Below are 14,576 nucleotides of genomic sequence, written 5' to 3' on the forward strand. Positions count from 1 at the left end.
GATACAAATGAACTTATTTACAAAGTAGAAACAGACAGACATAGAAAACAAACCAAAAAGGGGTTGGGGGGAATAAATTAGGAATTTGGGATTAGTAGATACAATCTACTATATATAAAATAAATAAATAACAAGGTCCTACTATATAGCACAGAAAACGATATTTAATATCTTATAATAAACCATAATTAGTAAAGTGATACCAACCTAGATAGCATATTAAAAAGCAGAGACATTACTTTGCCAACAAAGGTACGTCTGGTCAAGGCTATGGTTTTTCCAGTGGTCATGTATGGATGTGCGAGTTGGACTGTGAAGAAAGTTGAGCACTGAAAAATTGATGCCTTTGAACTGTGGTGTTGGAGAAGACTCTTGACAGTCCCTTAGACTGCAAGGAGATCCAACCAGTCCATCCTAAAGGAGATCAGTCCTGGGTGTTCATTGGAAGGACTGATGCCGAGGCTGAAACTCCAATACTTTGGCCACCTCATGAGAAGAGTTAACTCCTTGGAAAAGACCCTGATTCTGGGAGGGATTGGGGGCAGGAGGAGAAGGGGACGACAGAGGATGAGATGGCTGGATGGCATCACCGACTCGATGGACATGAGTTTGAGTAAATTCCGTGAGTTGGTGATGGACAGGGAGGCCTGGTGTGCTGCGGTTCATGGGGTTGCAAAGAGTCAGACATGACTGAGCAACTGAACTGAACTGAATAAACCACAATGGAAAAGAAAATGAAAAAATATGTATAACTGAATGACTTTCCTGTACACCAGAAACTAACACAATATTGTGAATCAACTGTGTGTGTGTGTATGTGTTTGTTAGTCCCTCAATCTTGTCTGATTCTTTGCAACCCCATGGACTATAGCTTGCCAGGCTCCTTTGTCCATGGAATTCTCTAGGCAAGAATACTGGAGTGGGTAGCCATTCGCTTCTCTAGAGGATTTTCCTGACCAAGGAATCAAAGCCAGGTCTCCTGAATTGCAGGCAGATTCCTTACTGTCTAAGCCACCAGGGACACCCCAAATCAACTATACTTCAATCTGCACATGCTTGTTCAGATAGGCGAATGGCCATCTCACCAGAACACCTTCCAACTCAGGGCTCTCCCTTGGGCATTTCTTGGGATAATCCTTTGTTATCCCATCAGAATTTCTGCCTTGAAAATTTTTTTCTGGTTTAAACAGAAAAGGCAGTATGAATATATCTTCCTCCTCTAAATCCTCTCCCCATGTAAGGTTTATTTAAAAAATAAATAAATAAATAATGGTTTCAAAGGGAAGGAAAGGGCAGAACAACCCAACCAAACACACACATGCATTAACACTCCTCAACTGTCCTCAACTCAGAAATAAAGCACTGTTGATTGAGCTCATTCCAGAAATCCCAATATGTACTAAAAGGAAACAATATCAAGAGGCAGAAGAAATGCCTAGGAGAACAGATTGTGATGAGATTCACTGCTATGTGCACTGGCAAAAGCAACTTAACCAGACAAACACCAGCCTATAAATAATGGCAGTTACTCCCAAGAAAGTGTCACCACTTTCTGTGGTGGACTGGTTTTCTTTATTTGGCTATCATTATTTTCCAAAGGTCTTGTTATTACATTTAGAAAGAAACCAGAAGCTAGAATTGAGCCGGGACCATTATGGTAATAGCTGCTCTGAATCCAGATTGAAGACAGGTCCACAGAGTTACTCAACTCCCCCGCCCCTCCAGTTAAAACATCCCTTTTGGTACAAAAAAAGGATGCAATTTTTAGCCACAAAATATATATATATGCTATTGTGATAAAAAAAAAAAAAAACACTAATTAGCTGTCTGGGGGAAAGAAGTTCTGTTGTAGAATCATGAAGGAACGTTAAAAGCTCAATGTGTAAATATACTATAAATGCAGAAGGAGGCAAGAAGGTGAAACAAACTCTAAATGCCACCAGAAAAGTAATTTGCAAATATTTCTTTTGTGATAAAGTTAATGCTTCTTTTTAAAAACGTTGTTCTTTGGTGGTATAAATAACTAGAAATGCAAAGCAAAGACATTCCCAGAGAAGAGATTTTTAAATGCTAATCAAGCAAGCAGTTTTTATATAATATGAAAGCTAACACTGAGAAAAAAGAAGAGAAAGGACAAATATAGTAAGTAGGAAATTTTTTCTTTGAAATATCGAGATGAAAATCCTTTCCTGTAATTTCTACACAATACAAATTACATGTAAACAATATTTATGATAATTGATAAATTTTTATTTACTTTTAGGAAACATAGCCCAACATTTACAATCAGTTTGTCTTCTGGAAAGTCTTATTGAGAGGAAGTGTTATACTTACCCAAAGCCTCACGACCCGTTTTACCCCTTTTAACCCTGATTATCACACTTTACAGACTGGAAACAGACTCCGTCACGCAACAGCTTAGTTATAAGATTTCTAAATGTTTCCAGAAAATCTAGGGGATGATATTTTCAAGTTAATATCTTTATAAATTTGGTGTTAAACTGTTACTGAAAAGTATACATCATATTTTGACTTTCCCTAAATACAGATTCACAAAATAAAATTAAATCTATGATTTCTTACAGTCCTCTAGGAGTATATTCCCATCCCAGAATCACAGTAAACAATGGCACATAGGATAACCATCTCCTAAAATGACAGACTCAAAGCTCTAATCGAAACTTTATTGACCAAGCAGGTTTATCTAGGGTCCCAACACCAGATCATTCAAGGCCTAAGAAAATTGAAGTTTGGTTAGTAAGTTTTTGTTGTACCTATCTTATTGTTCACCAATCATTCACTGGTGACACTCCACTTAACAAATATTTACTGCACACTTACTACACGTAAGGTGCTCCTTAGGCACTGAGGTTAGGGCAATGACCAGTGTTCACCACATCCCTTCTGTCCCAGAGTTCACAATCTAAACAAGAGGCAAGGCGGAAGAGAGGACAGGGAAACGTTTTTGAACTGGAGGCACTACTGATGCTTGAGGCCAGACTAGTATTTGTACTGTAAGGTTATCCTATGGTAAGGAGCACATTATCACTAAAAGCTGCCTGAAAAATTCCATGGACAGAGGAGCCTGGCAGACTACAGTCCACGGGGCTGCAAAGAGTGGGATAGGACGGAGCGAGCATGCACACACACACCACTAATTGCCAAGAACAGCTCCTAGTCGATGGTGATAACTAAAAACATCCCTCTGCATTTCCAAATCTTTCTAGGGGTAGGAGATGACTTCAAAAGTGCTTGGATGAAGAAAAGAAGCTTTCTGTGTAAGATATTAACTCTCCAATCTGGGAAGGTTTCCCAAATTCAAGACAACCTAGGAAATCAGAAGCAATCCTAATAGAGGTTGACCCTAAAAGAAAGGAAGTGTTTTACTGCCAAAGTTATTTAGTATTTCCTAGCGTTTCTTATTCATTCTGCCCTTGTGCTCCATCTCAGGAATTGAGAGGAAGGGCAAAAAGACCAACCTCCAGTTTAGGAACTCCTGAAAAATAATAGTTTAGTGTAAATTCTGTTTGGGATTTGTATTTGCTTTTTGGGTACAATCTGTTTATTTGTAGCAATTCTTACATGCTTTGAAGCAAAAGAATGATGCTTTGGAATAGAAGAAAAAGTTTTAGCAGCTATATATCTAAAATATCTAGTTGTAAACCACTTTGATTCATTTAATTCTTAAAAGCTATTTAGTATAAACACTGCTGAATTAGAAGTTTTATGTGTCCATTCCTCAAAGTTTTAGAGTTAGTAACCTAACGTTTGCTCTTTTGATAAGTGACCTTCAAATACAATATCCTGAAATTCAGACTCTTGGGTATGTATTCATTTTGAACATTTGTGAATTAATTTATTTGTTAATGAAAGGAGACATATAGGTAAATTTGTTCTTAAATGCATTCTTCTAATGAATAACAAGGGCTATTTATATTTAGGAAGTTCATTTGGTTTTGCTTTGCTTTTGAAGGTTTATTTTGCTAAGAAAAACATCTAAAGTACTGCAGTGGTTTCAAAATGCTTCCCACAAATTCTTTGATGCTCCTCTCTTTAAGAAGTGAAGCTTAATTCCCATCCACTTGAGTGTGGACTGGACTTAATGACTCATGTCTAGTGCATAGCATATGGCAAAGGTGTATGTCTTCCTCAACTAGATCATAAAGGATGTTGCGGCTTCCTTATTGTTTATTTGTCTCAAGTCAATCATTCTGGGGGAAGCCAGATGATGTGTCATGAGGATATTCAAGCAGATCTATGGAGAGATCTACCTGGTGACGAATACTCCTGCCAGCAGTTGTGTGAGCAAGTCATTCTAGAAGAAGATCCTCCAGTCTCAGACACACCTTCAGATGACTGCAGCTCCTGCTGACATCTTGAGTCAAACCTCATGAGACACTTAGCCAGAACCATCTAGCTAAGCTACTTTCAAATTCAGACCCATAGATACTGTGCTAAAAATGTTTATTGTTTTAAACTGCTATGTTTGGAGGCAATTTGTTTCTCATCAGCAGATAAGTCATGCAAGTTTGTACTCTGATCATCAGGTCTAAATAAAAACCTAAAGTCCAAGGCTATTTTTAACTCTCCACATCACAAACAAGTGTAACTCAGATGTCAGTATTAGCATCTGACTTTCAGACATCTAGATCTAATTGACTTTGCTCATAACCCTGTGAATTCCATAGCTGTGGACTCCGAACTCCACTCTGTGGCATCATTCTGGACACAGAGTACTGACCCTTGCTTTCTAGACCTCTTTTTCCACCTAACCAGAGATTACCAAGATATTCTTTCCAAATAAATAGAGTGTCCTATATTTATTTGGAAAGGAATTGAGGTAAGTACAAATTTCTCTATTTTATCATTCAATATTTTATTAAAGTTTAATGCATGAACTTATAAACTCTGAACCAGACTAATATCAACATATTCTAAAGCACCAGACCCATTTAGTGGAATAACACTCCCATGCCACAAATTTTTAGTGTGTGTGATAGACAACTTCTAAAATGGCTGTTAATGATCCCCACTTCCTGGTATTCATGCCCTGGTATAATTCCCTCCCCTGAGTGTGGAGAGGACCTAGTGACTTGCTTCCTACAAATAAAATGTCACGAAAGTGATAGGGTGTCACTTCTGAGATGAAGTTGCAGAAAGACTCTGGCGTCTATCTTGCTTATCCCCTCCTGTTCTCTCACTTGTCCATCTGATGAAGGCCAGCTGCCATACTGTGAACTGCCCTGTACTAAGGTGTGTGTGGCAAAGGGTAGACGGAGACCTTCAGCTAACAACCAATAGTAACAGAGCTGATTGCTACCCAGAAATCAGTCTAACAGCTAAATCCTCCCACAACCACATGCGTGAGCCTGAAAGCACATTCTCCCTTCTCACACCTCAAGACAACTTCAGCCCCTTCGCTGCAGTCTGGTCCCCCAAGGCGTAAGGATAATAAATGGTTGTTAGTTAAGCTGTTAAATTTGGGAGTAATCTGTTATGCAGCAACAGATAGCTAATAAAATATGGCAAAAGATAGCTTTAAGATAAAAATCATAAAGTACATGACAGTTAAGTGTTTCTAGAGTATACCTAGCACTGTTGGCACAAAGTGCTAAATAATGATTGAACAAGACTTAGTAATGCCAAGGCCTAGATCATCGGATGCAAATTTACCCAGGAATAATGTGTGTTTTTCCCCTGAGGTAGTTTCCCAGATTCATCTTTGTTGTCCTCAAGAAACTGAAAGGAGACTATAGACTATAAAGGAGACTATAATCCCATGGTTATAGGGTCTTAAAATGTTTTTCTGAAAAATCAAATAGTGAGGAGTGGCCAAAATGGCAGAGTAGAAAGACCCTGAGATCACCTCCTCCCACAGATACACCAAAATTACAGCTCTTTATAGAGCAACTACTGGTGAGAAAGACAAGAAGATTAGCAGAAAAGATCTCCTACAACTAAAGATATAAAGAAGGAACCACAATGAGATAAACATAAGGGCAGAGAGGAGATATAGCCAAGACCCATGTCACTGGGTGGGCAAGCAACAAACAAGAAGTGAGGAATCTGATCCCCACATCAGGCTTCCCAGCCCAGAGACCCTGCATGAGGAAGATGAGTGCCTAGAATGCTTGGCTTTGTTTGGCCAGCAAGGCTTACTTATTGGAGAACCAGAGAGATGTGGGAAATAGAGACTCTACTCTGAAGGGGTCCACACAAAATCTTACATACTCCAGGACTCGGAGCAGAAGCAGTAATTTGAAAGAAGCCAGGGTCAGAACCATCTTCTAATCTTAGAGAGCCTCTCAGAAATGCAGGAGGCACCTGGAACTCACTCTGGGGACATGGGCACTGATGGTAGCATTTTGGGGAGCTTATTTTTACCAAGAGGACATTGGTGTTGAAAAGCACAATTCTGGAATTACCTCTCTCATTTACTAGCACTGAATCCGGTTCCATCCACCAATTTGTTGACACCAGGACTTGTGTGCCTCAGGCCAAGCAACTAGCCAGTCAGGAACATGGCCACACATTCCAGCAGGCTAGCTGACTTAGACCCCCTGAGCCCACAGCCACTCCAGGATACAGCTCTGTTCACCAGAGGGCCCAACATCAGGCCCTGTACAACAGGTCACCAGCATTAGCCATGGGAACCCCAAAGCCCCGCATCCAGAAACCCAAATATCCAGCTCAGCCCCCAGTGGGGTAGCCATGAGCTCCAAGAGCAGCCTCAGCCACCAGGGGCAGGCACCAGCCCCAGAATCCCCGGGCTTTGTAGCCTGCATGTTAGGACTCCAGCCCACCCACCAGCAGGCTGGTACCAGCTCTGAAACACCTTGACCCCCTAGTCAGCTGCCTGGGGATATGGCTACAATCACCAGTGGGTGGACACCTTGGACCACATAACAGCCAGTCATGTAAGGAACTGGGTCTACCCCCATGTAAGCTGACCTGAGATCCAGGAATCTGAAACTATCTACCAAGAAACCTGGCTCTACCCACCAGTGGGCCAGCACTATCCTCAGGGCCCCACATCTCTGCAGCCTCAGCCTAGTGACCTGGTCCTACCCACAAGTGGCCAACAGCCTCTGCACAATACAGGGCCTGGAAACCAACAAGACCAGGGCCCAATGCTCAGCCCACACACAGTACTCAGCCCACCACAAGAGAAAGACCCACACAGCCCACATACGGAGCATCCCTAGAGCACACAGCTCTGGTGGCCAAAGAAGAGTGCACTGCTGCGATATATATGGATATATATATATGTGGTATATCTGTACAATGGAATATTACTCAGTCTTAAAAAATAATGAAATCTTGCCATTTGCAGCAATATGGCTAGCCCTAGAGGGTATGATGTTAAATGAAATATGTCAGACAGAGAAAGACAAATACTGTATGATTTCACTTATATGTGGACTCTAAAAAAACAAGTGAATAAACAGCAAGACAGAGTTATAGAAATAGACAAAAAACAAAACAAAACAGGTGGTTATCAGAGGAGAGGAACTTCCCCAGCAACTCAGTGGTAAAGAATCCACCCACCAATGCAGGAGATGTGGGTTCAATCCCTGGGTCGGGAAGATCCCCGGAGTAGGAAATGGCAACCCACCCTAGTATTCTTGCCTGGAAAACGCCGTGGATACAGGAGCCTGGTGGGCCACACTCCATGGGGTCACAAAGAGTTGGACACTACTGAGCGACTGAGCATGCACGCAGCAGAGAAGGGAGTCGGGAAGGGAAGAACTAGGTGTTGGAGATTAAGAGGTACAAACTTCCAGTTTTAAAATAAATAAGCCACAGGTGTGAAATGTACAACATGGAGAATATAGTCAACAATGAAATAATGTTGTATGGTGCCAGATGGTTAACTATAATTATCATAGTGATCATTTTGTAATGTATAGAAATAGTGTGCTGCATAACAAGAACTAATACAGTGTTGGGAGGTCAATTATACTTCAAAATCAAACAAACAAATTCATAGAAAAACTGATCAGATTTGTGGTGACCAGAGGCAGGGAGTCAGGAGAAGGGGAATTGCATGAAAGGTACAAACTCCCAGTTATAAGATAAATCAGTACTAGGGACATAATGTACAACATGACAAATATAATTAAAACTATTATATGTTATGTCTGAAAGCTGTTAAAGAGAGTAAATCCTAAAAAGAGTTCTCATCACAAGGAAAAATTTTATTTCTATTTCTTTAATTTTATATCTGTGTGAGTTGATGGATGTTCATTAAATATATTGTGATAATCATTTCATGATGTATGTAAGTCAAATCATTATGCTGTACACTTTAAACTTATACAGTGCTATATGTCAATTACAGCTCAAAGAAACTGAAAGAACAGAAATAAAAGAAAGAGGGAGAGAGAGAAAGAAAGAGAGACAAGGAGAGAAAGAAAGAAACGAGGAAGAAAAGAAGGGAGAGGGAGCCGGGGAGGGAGGAAGTTACCGAAAAAAAAATCAAACAGAGACATATCTGGCATGTGCGTGGATTCTGATCTCCTTTCCTGGGTTTTATGAATTCACTACCTACCACGTGGTTGATAAGTTATTTACATCTAAATATGGATGGAAAGGTAAACTGGAGAGGCTATTTGTCAGTACAATTTGTCTTGAACTCATGAATTTTAAAAAGGGAAAAGTAGCTGAATTTTGAGTTTTCTATGAATCAGCATTTCTGTAGATGCGTTCCAAGGAGGACTAATTATACAGGCTATTTAAAGGTGGTATATTTTTAAAGAGTTCCATTATCAAATAAGTTTGGGAAAAGTGAAGTGAAATTAAGTTAAAGCAGAATTCTTTTTCACATATCTCTAAGCCTTTGCTATGTAAATGAATACTGTGAGTCTCCAAGAAGAGAGTAGGTTACACAATGTTTTTAAATTTTATTTGGATGCAGCACTGAAATTTCTTCCTGAGCATGCCCTGGACTCACATTTTGGAAAACTTAGAAAATTAAGAGCTTAACTGATGCCTGACATCAGAATGTTGTTCCCTGCGCTCCCCTATTAAAGATCCCACCCCTCATATATGGTCCAAGTTCTTCTCTCCAAACCTCTTTCATGGATTGTAAGCTGTATTAGGTCCACATTTAAATGGATTTAATATCTCTGACCACTGGCAGTTTTAGCTTCAAGCACAGTTGTTACAGGCAACCTTACTAATAGTTTTCCTGCTCTTAAAATAGGGGTCATAAATTATAATAGTAAACTCACACCAAATGCTAGCAATGTGTCAGACACTCTTTTGATGCAATATAATCTGTACTTACATATGAAAGTGTTGACACCCAGATGGGTTAAAGGAACCACTGTTTAAATTCTGCCTCTAATATACAGGCACATAAACATGGCATTAAATTCTGTTGTAATATGGACATGACCTGCATCAGTTCAACAATTTGATACAAATTCATGGTAGGAAGAGCACAAATTAATGTCATTTATTACAACTCATCTCAATTCAATGCTAACTTTTCCCTTATTGATTATTATATTGTAACAGAAGCATACTGGCATAATAGTCTCATTACAAATTAATATTAATGTGCCAAGAATGATATAATCAGTGTCAAAATAAAAAAAAATTAACAATCCATTAGGTTCCTTTTACAATCTTTTGAACTAAAGATTGGTTAAAAAATTCACAATGTTATTTTAAAGGTGTACAACATCGAAGTGAGATTGTTAATTCTGGAAACTTCTATTAAATCTATATTGATACCAAGCAGTAAGAACACTTACAATTTCCTTTTGTTTTTGTTAATGCCAATAAGCCCATCTGTGTTTTGCACCATGAATATTAATCTATGAAACTACATGTGTTTTTATAAATAAGCATTAATCAGTTTTTAAGAGAAAAAAGCCTTAATTTTAAAAAATCATACCACTGAGACTTTTCTAATTATTAATCAATTATTTATTATTATATTTATTATTATATTTATAAATAATTATTTATTATTATTAATTTATCTAATTATTTAAAAATTAATCAAGTATCATTGTAGAGTTTATAATTGATAACAAAAACAGACCAGATATTCATTGTATAACCTAGAAGGAATCCAACTGTCTCTCAAAGCTAGCAGCCTAGCTTAAACCTGTGCTTTACCTCATAAGTTTAAGAAATAAAACAAAAACAAAAACAGAGAACTTGAAAGTAGAATTATTCTGAGGAGGAATAAAAAAATTGTATGGAATTCCCTTTGTCATTGAAGCATAGAGGTAGTGAAGAGTTTGAGTTTTTGAGTTAGACAGATTTATGTTCTAATTCCACTTCTGGCTGTTTTACCTTAGACTGGGCCTTCCCTGGTAGCTCAGACAGTAAAGAATCTGCCTGCAATTCATGAGACCTTGGTTCAACCCCTGGGTCGAGAAGATCCCCTGGAGAAGGGAATGTCTACCCACTCCAGTATTCTTGCCTGGAGAATCCCATGGACAGAGAAGCCTGGCAGGCTACATTCCATGGGGTCACAAAGAGTCAGACACCACTGAGCAACTTACACTTACCTGCTCTGAGTATCCTCATCTATGAATTGAGAGCAGCAGTGGCGTGACAAAACAAGGCTTAGAAATCATACACTAAGCACCTAGCACATGGCAGCACTCAGTAAAGTCCTAGAAATACCATCATTACTCAACAAAGAAAAGATGAAACTTATTTTTTTAAAACCCTCTGTATATCTGTTTCAATATTAAAAAAGAGAGAGAGAGAGAGAAGGAAACCCCAACTAGTGAGTGATCTTATTTCTGAAACTTGGTTCATATGATACAGTGAACCTTAGGAGAATTTTTTTCTCCCAACATAGGGAAAATCTTTAGCCACTAGTCATCCAATCCTCAGAGCAAGCTTTAGAAGGGAGGAGAGGGGGAGTAGAGGAGGAAGAGGAAAGAACGTTAGCAGATTTGGGATAGGGCTGCACAGACAGGATGGAAGTGAAGAAAAGAAATATGATGAAGGATTTTTACTCTTTGGCTTCTCTGTCCATGGGATTTCCCATGAAAGAATACTGGAGTGGGTCACCATTTTCTTCTCCAGGGATTCTTCCCAATCCAGGGATTGAACCCTGGTCTCCTGAATTGGCAGGCGATTTCTTTGCCACTGAGCCACCAGGGAAGCCCTTACAATGTTTTACCACATTCTTTGTCTGTCTCAAGACTATGGTTTTTACAGCAGTCATGTATGGATGTGAGAGTTGGACTATAAAGAAAGCTGAGTGCTGAAAAATTGATGCTTTTGAACTGTGGTGTTGGAGAAGACTCTTGAGAGTCCCTTGGACTGCAAGGAGATCCAACCAGTCCATCCTAAAGGAGATCAGTCCTCGGTGTTCATTGGAAGGACTGATGCTGAAGCTGTAACTCCAGTACTTTGGCCACCTCATGCAAAGAGCTGACTCATTGGAAAAGACCCTGATGCTGGGAAAGATTGAGGGCAGGAGGAGAAAGCGACGACAGAGGATGGGATGGTTGGATGGCATCATCAACTCAATGGACATGGGTTTGGGTAGACTCCAGCAGTTGGTGATGGACAGGGAGGCCTGGCGTGCTGCGGTTCATGGGGTCACAAAGAGTTGGACATGACTGAGCAACTGAACTGAACTGAACTGAACTTGTTGCTTGAGAACACTGTGAGAAAACAGAAACATGTCTCCTTTATTTTGTGTTGGCCACAGTGCTCAGAATGGACTTTTTTTTGGTTTAATTGGATTTTTTAAACTATTTGGTTTTTCTTTTTTTTCTCAGTTGTAGCATATGGGATATAAGTTCCCCAACCAGGGATTAAACCTGCACCCCTGCATTGGAAGCATGGACATGCCTTAACAATTAAACCACCAGCCAAGTCCCTAGCAAGAACTTTTAAACACAGTGTTGTAAGTGCTGGGAGTGAGGGACAAAAGAATGAAGGGGTGAGGAAAGGGAACCAGAGAGAAAGGTGGAGAAAAGAAGTGGGTAATGAGCAAAAAGGTGGAAGATGAGAAGAAAGAAGGAAGAGGAAACAAAAAGTAGTTACTCTTTCAAACAATTCAGAGTAAAATTTGCTTACATCTATGTTTTTGTGATTTTTTTTTTTACCTTCCCTTTACTTAATTACTATCTATTCTTTTACCTGAACTAATACTAAGAAAGCTTTGTGTAGTTGGGAGTAGAATTATTGGTAATAGTGTCAATGCTATTCAAAGCTGTCAATGCCAGCTTCTGAGAGACTGTGGCTGGGATGGTAAGGCCAAGACGCCAGACAGCCATCCATCACCCACAGCCCTGTGATGGCTAATCCTTTCTTCTGACTCACACTGGCCAATCTATTTGCAGCCTGCTAAAGTCTAAGGCACAACCAAACCAATCTCTTTGTAATCCCTCTGAAAGCCTTTTCTGAGCTGCAACCTTTTCTGCTTTATCCACTGGTTTCTGAAATCTTGAATTCTTTCCTTTCAACTCCATTTAATAGCTAGCTGTGAAACCTGTCCCTGCTTCATAACTTTCCTGAAGTCCTTTGTCCTGGCTTCCTCACCTGTCACATCAACTTTCAGTTGAGTTCATCAGTTTTGATCATAGTGCTAAAGAGGCTAAGGCCAAAGGTTAAATACCAGAAGAAAAGCTTGTAAATTGCTGCATTCACAAACTTTAAGGCATGAAAAGAACCTTAAACAATGTCTTAGAACAACACTTTTATCTTATAGATGAGATCATTGAGGTCTGGAAAGATCAAGTTTTCATAGGAAAAATAACCAACTAAACATGGCCACAGAATGACCTTTAATCTTAGGCAATCATCTTGAAAATTCTTGTTTTCTTTCATTTCCAAAAGTCAGGCAAGAATGTGGATTACATCACATAATCATTACCCTCCTGCAGGAGGCCAGGAAACCTCAAAGCCTTTTGCGGTTCTATTTAATTGCCAGTACCTTTCTCACTGAAGTATATGTCTTAATCCTCAACTCCAATTTGCATTTCTTTATTCTGTCAACTGAGGAGGAGAAGAGCCACATAAGGATCTAGATAAGACAATGAGTGTAGTGGTGAGATGCGAGGATCCTGGAGACAAACAATTTCAAGTTCCAGCTCTGAATGACCTCCTGGCACTCTTACCTTGGGCAAATTTCTTCACTTCTCTCTGCCTAGGCGTTGCAGTGAAAAACAGGGATAAAACCAGGTCCGCTTTGTAGAGTTTCTTTGAGGGTTGAATGAGTGACACCAACCCATCTTCCCCATTACCATCTAGGACCTTATTTGGGACACGCATCACCAGCCTAAACCCTCCCTTCTTCATAGTGACTTCCTTCCTGGGTGGGAGAAACCTGGTCTCCTTTCCTGATCAGCGCCTTCAACTGGAAACACCTTAGTCCATGAGGTCAGAGATGTTCTAACAATATTGAATCTCAAAAGAGAAGAGTTAAGGATCTCAATCCTTTTGATTTTTAAAAGTTCCTTGGAACCTCACATAAATATGTCTTCCCTCTTTCCACCCCACATACACCAACCAGCAACCCCTATCTACCAAGAGCATAGAGAGGGGTTGGCCAGACAATGGTCTGGCCAGATAAAATACTATTCTACCACCATCATGCATCTGCATTTCATGTATTTGCTTCAACTTTATACTATACATTTCTTATAATATACATTATAAGTATTTGATCATATTGTATACTCAATGCCATAATATTTTTCTTGATTATGATTTAAATATTTTCATATTGCTCCATAAACAAGTAAGCTTGTTACTAAACATCCATGATTCTAAGAAAAGCCATTAACTAGTTCTTTCTAGAAAAAGAAGGTCCGGCCCAAGTTAACTTGATATCTCCAATAGCAAAAACATACTTTTGGGGGGACTATAAGATGCAAACTATTATATATAGAATAGATTAAAAAAATAAGGCCCTATAGTTTAGCACAGGGAACTATATTCCATATCCTATAACAAACCATAATGAAAAAGAATATAAAAAAAAGAAGTATACTTTTAAATAGCAGTTTTCTCACTATAAAACATTCCCACATTTCTTCTCATTGTGCAACCCTACCAAAATGATAATATCATTTACTATGTAACTATTTTGTCCTAAGCACTTATGTAAGTGTTATTTCATTTATTCCTCATAATCTTAGTAGATCTGTAAGGTTATGCCCATTTTTTAAAAAACTCATTTCTCAATTGAAGGTTAATTGCTTTACAGAATTCTGTTGTTTTCTGTCAAACCTCAACATAAATCAGCCATAGGTATACATATATTCCCTCCCTTTGAACCTCCCTCCCAAATTCCCCTTGGCTATCTATTTTACATATGGTAATATAAGTTTCTGGGTTACTCTCTCCACACATCTCAGCCTCTCCTCCCCTCTCCCCACGTCCATAAGTCTATTCTCTATGTCTGTTTTTCTATTTATGCCCATTTTTAAAATAAGAAAATTGAGGTACAATGGATAAAGTATTCTTAAAAATGCCACTCAGCTAGCAGATGAAAGGGCTGGGATTCAAAACAGGTCTATGTGATTCTGCAACTCAGGCCTAAATCATCTTAATTTACAGAACTCTGCACCAATGAAATGCATGGC

The sequence above is a fragment of the Odocoileus virginianus genome, chromosome 11 (genome assembly GCF_023699985.2).
Source record: "Odocoileus virginianus isolate 20LAN1187 ecotype Illinois chromosome 11, Ovbor_1.2, whole genome shotgun sequence".
NCBI classification, from domain to species: domain Eukaryota; kingdom Metazoa; phylum Chordata; class Mammalia; order Artiodactyla; family Cervidae; genus Odocoileus; species Odocoileus virginianus.